This window comes from Pygoscelis adeliae, unplaced genomic scaffold (assembly GCF_000699105.1).
Source record: "Pygoscelis adeliae isolate BGI_AS28 unplaced genomic scaffold, ASM69910v1 Scaffold130, whole genome shotgun sequence".
Taxonomy (NCBI): Eukaryota; Metazoa; Chordata; class Aves; order Sphenisciformes; family Spheniscidae; genus Pygoscelis; species Pygoscelis adeliae.
The window spans coordinates 2,822,066-2,830,209 of record NW_008824031.1 but is presented as its reverse complement, the minus strand read 5'-3'; positions in this window follow the sequence as shown (position 1 = coordinate 2,830,209).

The window sequence follows — 8,144 nt, the reverse complement described above, 5'->3', positions numbered from 1 at the left end:
TGCTCAGTAATAAACTGGGGGAAGCTGGCCGGGGGGGGGCCGCTGCTCGGGGACTGGCTGGGCATCAGTCGGCGGGTGGTGAGCAATTGTACTGTGCATCACTTGCTTTGTGTATTATTATTATTATCATATTATTATTATTATTATTATCATCATTTTATTTCAATTATTAAACTGTTTTTATCTCAACCCACGAGTTTTTCTCACTTGTGCTCTTCCAATTCTCTCCCCCATCCCACCGGGGGGAGGGGGGGAGTGAGCAAGCGGCTGCGTGGTGCTTAGTTGCTGACTGAGGTTAAACCACGACAGAGTACAACACTGCTTTGACAGTTTCAAGGTAATCTTCCTTGCAGTGCACAGAGCTTGTGGAAAGGAGAGACTCTTGGGGAATTCAGCTGTGAAATTCCTCCAAGCCGTTCCTGTGCAAACTGTGATTATTTTGAAGGTTCACACATCTAGCTCCGTTTAGGGGAATTTTCACAGAGAAAGGTGGCCTTGATACAACACACCCATCAAATTTGAAATCACTCCTTCAATTGTTTCATAAAATGGGCAAAACAATATGCTTTTTTATGCTTTATTCTCAGAAACTGCTGCTTTAAGTTAACATTTTTACATATACAGTAAATGCCAAATTACCTGGCTCGGTCAGAATGCTCTTAATGCTACATTTCAGCCCAAACAGGGAAAGACTGCAAACTAAACAAAAGGTCTAATAATCAGAAGCATCAGGCAAGCAGCTTGAATAATAGGTAACGTTAGCAGGGCGGCCCGTAGCAGAATGCTGATGGGCCTTTCCAAAGGCGATGCTGTCAGCAAAAGTATTCCTAAACGTGCTGTCGGAGTACAAGAGAAACAGCAAAAAGGAGGAACCTGGTAATATTAATAAATTCTACTGATTTGGATAATACTCACTCCTCTTGTAATACCGCAAGAAGTACACAGGTACTGGTCAGACACTGTGAAAAATACCTTACAGTGAACCTGTTGGGAAGAGACTGGTCCTGCTTTTTAATTAGTTTATAATGCTGTTGGGATCAGACTCGTTGTTTTCTTGCGCCTTGCCAGCAAGAACCCCACAAAACTCAAATTTGTTTTATGTAAAAGAGACAAAACTTGGGGGAAGAAAGGGTGAAAGCAGAAAGGGATGAGCATTTAACCTTTGAAACTCAGCCAGTTTTAAACCTGGTTTGATTCGCATCGGTGATGTGGATCACCATGGCAAAGTCGTTACTCCCTGCCTGACACCCCTGCTGACACCAGCAGGTATTTTGCTTGCTGAATGAGCAGGATTTTTTTTTGCAGCAGATGATAGATACTTCATTACAGACAGGATCTTCCATTAACCCTTTCAGTGGTTATGACAAATTCTTGCTTTACTGCTTTGATCACAAGTTGTCTTCAGGAATTATCCGCAGCAGAATCTGGCTCAGGCAGCATTGGTCTCAGATTTGACCTGCTTGTCTTTTGTTGCTTCACATCCTTATTTTATCATTCTTCAAAGACAAGTGTATTTTCTCTGTAACAAGACCATCTCATAGAGGGTTAGCATACAAAAGGCAGATTACCGGCAAATCAAGAGCAAAGCCCTTTGGGATACTTGTGCAAATTGCAGCTGAAGCAGATGGTATTTAAACAGAAAGTCTGGGCACAATTAGGGGGGGAAGAGGGAAGCCACAGAGGACCTGGAAGGCAGACTGACAAGATCTCATAGCCTTGGCAACACCTTCTCCTGATTGTCCACATCAAATGCAGAGGATAGGGCATGAAGGAGGTTGCTAATCAGGTGCCATCTTTGATGATCTTCATTTCTGCCATTCTGCTCTGGAAGGCTCCTGCCTTTCTCCCAGCCCATGGAGAGGAGGTGCGGATTTACCCGGAGGAGCAGCAAACAGCTTAACTACCAGAATAAAGAACTCAGGACCTCCAAGGAGCTGCGCGAAATCATGCCAGTGGCAGGACAGAAATATAAAGGACACGCAAAACAAAGTTTTCAGATGTAACTGTGGTCAGGGAGGGCTTTCTCTCTGCATACCTTGTTTGCTCACTCCCTGACCCATGGTGATATGCCTTGGCAGCACACCGGTACCTGGCCACCAGCTGAGCTGGAACCAGCAGTGCTCACAGGCATCCACACAGTGCACCAGCAGCTGGGAAGAGAGGCTGCTGCCAGACCCACTGCTCAAGCATCGACGGGCTGGAAAGCTGGAAATAACAAACCAGGGTGAGCTTTGCCTTCAGCAACTACCCAGGGAGGGACAGAAATAGGCTACTGAAGGTCTCAGGACTTAGTATCTCCAAGCACATTCAAACACAGTGATTTCCTAAGAGACATGGCCCCAAAACACACACAGAGGAAAGCAGAGTCAACTTCCCTTTAGTGCCTTTGGTAAAATTGATGATTGAGATACAGAGCAAGCTCTCAGAAAGCAGGTAAAGAGGAGCCCAGGGAGGGCAGTCATCTAGGCAGGCAGGCAGGTCCCCTGCAATAACTTCAGTGATTTGCACACACGAAGCTATTCCCTTTGTAGTCAATGGAGAAAAGCAGACGTTTCTAGAGGAAGACCCATCTTGTCTTTGAGTAGATGTTTAAAATGAAGGGAAACAAAGAGGCTCACTACATAAGATACAAAGAAAACTACATGCAAAACTTGTGACATCGGGGGTCTTAAGGGATTTCCAAGAAAACTGAAAAGAACACAGAAATATTTTCTCTCTACCCTCTCTGGCATAATCACCTTGGGCACTACATGGAAAAACATTCATTTAGATGACAGAGAGATACCATTTTTAATTTGACATCTCTAAATTTCAGAATAAAACTTTCTGCATCACCTGCCAACTTACCTAAAATGTGCAGCTTCAGTATTTTACCTAGAAAAGTGTTTCTAAGGCTTTGTCTGCTAAAGAAAGCAGTGGATAAACAACCTGAAATCTAATGTAAGCAATTCTTGTTACCCTGGGATTGTAGGAAAAGTAAATAAACAAGGAAACCCTACTGCAAAAGGTAAGCGTTCAGGGAAAAAATGGGTGAATAAGGAGCTGAAAAATCTGAAAGGAAAAAAAAAAAGGTTTGGTTCTTTTCAAAATCCTCCTCAGCTTACATAGATCAGTTGAAGGGGACATGGATTCAGGTCCCTTTTTCAGGCTGCAGTCCCCCTGCAGGACTGAGCAGCCACTGCTCTTCACCTCTGCTCTGGTCCAGCACCTTCTGGCCAGTGCAAGGATAAACCTCTTGCATGAAATTTCTCCATATATTTCTCTTTCCTCCTTCAGTCTGCCCTGATCTGCTCCTCTTCCTCCATAAGCAGCACTTCAACAGCAGCATAGATAAGCACATTTTGCATTCCACAAGTCCCAAACAGGGAATCTTGGTTGGCATCTGAGCTCTGATCTTCACTGGCACTTTGGTCTCACCTTTTAGGACTCTTGTGCTGCTCAGTTTTACATGTGCCTTACAGTGGCTGGGGGATGCTCTGAGCACACCTGCAACCCTCCCCCCAATACTTTAATGCTTAAAAAAAAGCCTTTAAACCTTTTCTAAGAGCCAATAGGGTTGTAAACAACTCTTTTTCCCTCGCATTATGGACTATTGACACAACTGTTCTCTTTCATCACTCAGCCTATGGAGCAGAAGTATAATTTCAACATGAAAAGAATATTAATAAAATCTTCTCTGCTCCTCACTAAACTGCTCTTCCATGTTAACGGTCTGCAGTGTTAGATTTGAACAAGTGTCAGCACTCACAGCATCTGGAGCTTGGAAGACGCAGGGATCCCTCCACGGACAGCAAGGAAGGTGACGGGCAGGATGGCATGGAAACAGGGGCAGAGGAGAAAAGGCTGCGAACACCTCCTGCAGCTCGGGGCCTGGCTGTACACGGCTTTGTGTGGCTTAAAATCCAGGGGGGAACTGGGGACTTGTGCGAGCAGACATTCACAGTCCCTGTGTCCAGCTTGACTTGGGACGTCAGCTTCCTTCCTCGCAGCAGTGGCCCGGGGCCGTCTACGTGGAAATGGGATAAGGACATGAGCAATACCGAAAAAAGTGCTTCGTTAGCAAGAGGACCTGCATGCAGACCTACGCTGAAGCAGCAAGCCAGGCAGCTCACAGCTGATGGTTGCTTCCGTGAGGCCGAGCTGCAGCTCTGTTTCTGCGGATGGAGGATCCAAGAGGCCCCGTGCATCCCGCTCTGCCTTCACTCTGCTGGCAGCTCTCTGGGCGCACTGCTGCCAGGTGGAGAGCATCCCTTCATTCCCTGGGCACCTGCACTACCGTACCCAGCGCAACATCTGTGCCCCTGTCCCCAAAGCAGGGTGACACCCTGGATGCCCTGAGAGCAGGAACAGGGCTGAGCTGGCACCATTTTCTGGATATCTTATCAGGCTTCTTATTTTTAAAACGGGAGAATAATATTTCTCTTTGCCCGTGTCGAGAGCGTTCTGGGTGGGTTTGCAGCACTGCTTCTGGGAGAGCATCCAATGTCCTCTGCCGTGTTTGGAAAGGGTGGCTCCCGCCCCACCGCCAGGCCTGCCATTGATGACATTGGCAGCTGCAGCACTCTTGGCCCACAGACCTTGCTCTCCTGGTTGGTTTTCATCCTGTCTCTTATGTTTTTTTCTACCTGGCCTCCTCCCTCCAGGACAAAAATAATTGTCTCTCCGGCTGCTCCTTGCGGTTGCCTTTGCAGTCCCCCCCAGTGGCTGGTGCCACTCATGCGTCCCTGGGTGCTGGCAGACCTGCTGGAGCCACCATGGCCCCTGTTTTCCAGCACAGCAGCCAGCCGTGGGATGCAACCTAAAACCCCACAGGAAGCTCACGCCTGTTCTCATCCCTTGCTAGCTGGGAGTTGCCTGTTTTTAGCAGCTTTCTGCACCGCGGTGGTGTGAAGGTAAAAACAGCCTCTCCCCAGCCCAGGACTGGTCCAGGATCCCACATCTCTCTGGTTATAATTGTGTGAAAATACTGATTAACTGGAGGTCCACAGCAGCAAGAGCCGCACCATCCAGGCAGCGTCCAGGCAGGGAGAGAGCATCCCTGGGAGGAGGCAGAGAGCAAACACCGGGAAAGCGGCCACCAGCCTGCCCAGGATGAGGAGCAGCAGGGAAGGATGGACACATGCTCCCTGCAGGCACACTGCAGTGAGGAAAAGCAGAAAAAGTGGGTTAGCTCCTGCTCTGAAGGCTCTGCAAGGCCCCCAGTGAGAGCATGAACATCCTGCCTCCCCGAGGGGCTGACACTGTGCCCAAACAAGCGTGCACAGCGTGCCTGAGCAAGCCCTCAGCATGTCTGCACAGGCGGCAGAAGTGCCCTTGCAGTCTGGCTGCTCGCGGGGCTCTAGGCCACCTGGAGCAGACCAGTCCCCACTGGTGCCGGTGCCTCTTGTGGCAGCCCAGCCTCGAGTCAGACGAACCTTCAAGGGACCCTCCTAGCCCTTTTTCACACCCTGAGCTCTCCAAATAAACCAACTAAAATTCAAGAGCCAGGTTTTGTGAGCAGAAGAGAACAAAGGACCCTTTGGTGTAGAGAAGAATCAAGATGAGTCAGAATAAAAGTAAATGGCGTTTGCAATTCAGACTGTTGCTGCAAAGATGGTTTTCCTCCCTGGGTTTCCCCATCCCAGCAGCAGTGCCTCCCTGCACAGAGACCAGCCCTTTCTGGGGACCAGGTCTCTCTCTCCATCACCCCCAATGCTGGGCTGTGTGTCATCCCTGCCTGGACCAAGCAAACAGAAAGCTTTCTGCCCTGTGTCATCTCTTATAGGCTTCATAGGAATATAGCATAGGAAGAGACAACTCCCTGTGAAAATACCATAAATCACCTGTCATATCTTTGCTGCACTTCAGCGCAGATTTAGCCTGATACCTGCTGGTGGCTGAGCCCCCTCACCAGCGTAAGCAGTTACCTGTGTTAGCTGCTGCTTTGAAACCACCTAATTCTCAGACACTTGCATTTCTCATGATAGCAAACCCAGCTTCTTTCTTTCCCCAGTTTGGTACTCAAACCTGCACTGATATATATTCCAAAGAGGTGAAATCAGCATTGCTGTCCCCCCTCTTTGGTTGCAGCCACTTCTTGGCATCTTCCAGGTGATGCATTGTTGGTGTGACCATGACTGACCACCTCAGCACCTCCAGGCTCATTCCCGTCTGATGTGCAACATCAGCAACACCGAAAGTCCCAGATCTGCCCTTCAGAATCATGGAGGTGGCTTAAAAGACTCGAGTTATGGTACACTGGGTGTGATTAAAAAATACATTTAGGTTCTTTTTAATTTGATGTTTTGGTTTCTGTGCAGTTAGGAGCAGTGCTTTATGTTTTATACAACTCTGACAGCTGGAAACTTCTTTTTCATTTAAACAGAAGTGAAGCTCCTGCATCAGGGAACTGGGGTTTTAAGAAAACAGTAGATATGAAAATCACAGGACTTAGCAACGCTCTCTTTAGTAAGAGCCATTTTCTGAGTACACCAAATGGTTGGGTAGCCAAAGGCCAGCTTATGAGATCTGTGTTACGAAGGCATCACCCTACTCACAAAAACACACACGTCTTTCAGAATTCCTTTCTGTGTGACAGTTGGAAGTATCTTCTTGTAAGGAAGACACTCACACAGATTGCTCAACAGCTCAAGATTTGATTCCCAGCTCTGCTGCAGATTTTCTCTTTGAACTCAGGAAACTGATGTTCAAACTATCTCTGCTTCAGTTTCCCCATTTGAAAACTAAGGAAACCAGTGATGTCTCAAATGTCTAAGACTCTAAAACTGGCTTATTTTATTCAAGTTTCCAAAGAACTTGTAGTTCTATAAATTACAAAGCATTATTTTTCATATGAACTTTATCTTGAACCAAACTCTCCTCTTTGACTCACTGTCCTTAATTGACACTGACGTGTTCCTTCCTTCATGCCTTTAATTGCTTCAATATTTCGTAACTACAAGACTTATAAAAATTAATTAAAATGTAAATGAAATGATAGCTTGTGGGAAGATTGCAATTACCATGATTTCATCTTTTGCTGTTACATCCCATGGTACCAACAGGTCTGTGCAATAGGTATGCCAATTAATAGCAGGCGATAGAGATGTCTGCAGTCACTTACCTCTCCCTGCTACAGGTTTTTCAGTAAATGTTGTCTTGCACAATTATTATACAAGTACCTATCCTGAGTCTCCAGCTCCATCAGACTGAGAGGTGAGAGAATGAGATCTTCATTCAGCAAGAAAAGAAAAACGTGCCCAAAACAACGGACAAACCTTTAAGAAACCTTACAAATGATTTTCCACATGGTAAATAGATGGCTGCTGAGATAGTTAAATGAAGCAGCATGTTTAAATTTTTATTTTGTCACCATGCCTTCACCTTGGTCTAGCTGAGAATGGATCGGCCTTTCCATTATATCTGTGTATTTAGAGCTGTCGAGTTCAACATGTCTTTAGGCTGAAATTACCAAGTATCAAAAAGAATGTCAGTAATTAACTTGATTATACCAAATCTGAAAACAGAGTTGGGAGACCCATGTTTTTTCTTGCTTACCTAGAAATGGAAAATAAAACACTTCTAATGAGTGAAAAAAAAATCACCAGGGCATTTCCAATCACTCTGAAATAAGTGCAGTTTATTGACAGACATCATAAAACCCATCAGTCTTTTTGAAAAAAAGTGGTGGAAACTTGAGTTGTTTAGCGTCAGAAAGTCCCAGAGCTTGTGATCTTCACTGTCTGACAAGCCAGAGAAACAGCCGCAGCGCTGGCAGTGTGCCTTCAGCGGGGCAATAGCCGCAGCAAAGGGGAGCGTTTTCACACAGAGCTGGCTGGAGACAGTGCATAGGGGGTTCTGGAGCCACTCACAGAATGGGTGAGGCTGTCAGGGACCTCTGGAGACCATCTGTCCAACGCCCTATGCAGGGCAGGGTCACCGACAGCGGGTTGCTCAGGGCCGTGCCCAGTTGGGTTTTGAATATCTTCAAGGATGGAGACACCACAACCTCCCTGAGCAACCTCTTCTGGTGTTCAGTCACAGTCAAGGCTGAGCTTAGGAGAGAGTGGGAAGAAACAGATGCCTTGTGTGCAAGACATTTTTTGATAGAAATGTATGAATACAGAGTTAAAATTTCCTGCCTGTGGGATGTGGAGAAATGGAGG